This window comes from Corapipo altera, unplaced genomic scaffold (assembly GCF_003945725.1).
Source record: "Corapipo altera isolate COAL_440 unplaced genomic scaffold, ASM394572v1 328, whole genome shotgun sequence".
Classification (NCBI taxonomy): domain Eukaryota; kingdom Metazoa; phylum Chordata; class Aves; order Passeriformes; family Pipridae; genus Corapipo; species Corapipo altera.
The window spans coordinates 65,975-66,235 of record NW_020885154.1 but is presented as its reverse complement, the minus strand read 5'-3'; positions in this window follow the sequence as shown (position 1 = coordinate 66,235).

Sequence of the window (261 nt, the reverse complement as noted above, 5' to 3'; positions counted from 1 at the left end):
ACATCTCCTTGACATCTCCTTGACCATCTCCTTAAAGATTTCCTTGACCTCTCCTTAACCATCTCCTTAACAATCTTCTAGAAATCTCCTTTAGTATCTCCTTTATATCTCCTTTCGTGATGTTCATCTCATCTCACTTAGTTGTCATCACAGAACTACTAAGTTGGCTACAAACAACTTCTTAATAATTAAAATTCTTAAATAAAATTCTTCATAAATAAAATTCCCAGTAAATAAAATTCCCAGTAAATAAAATTCCCA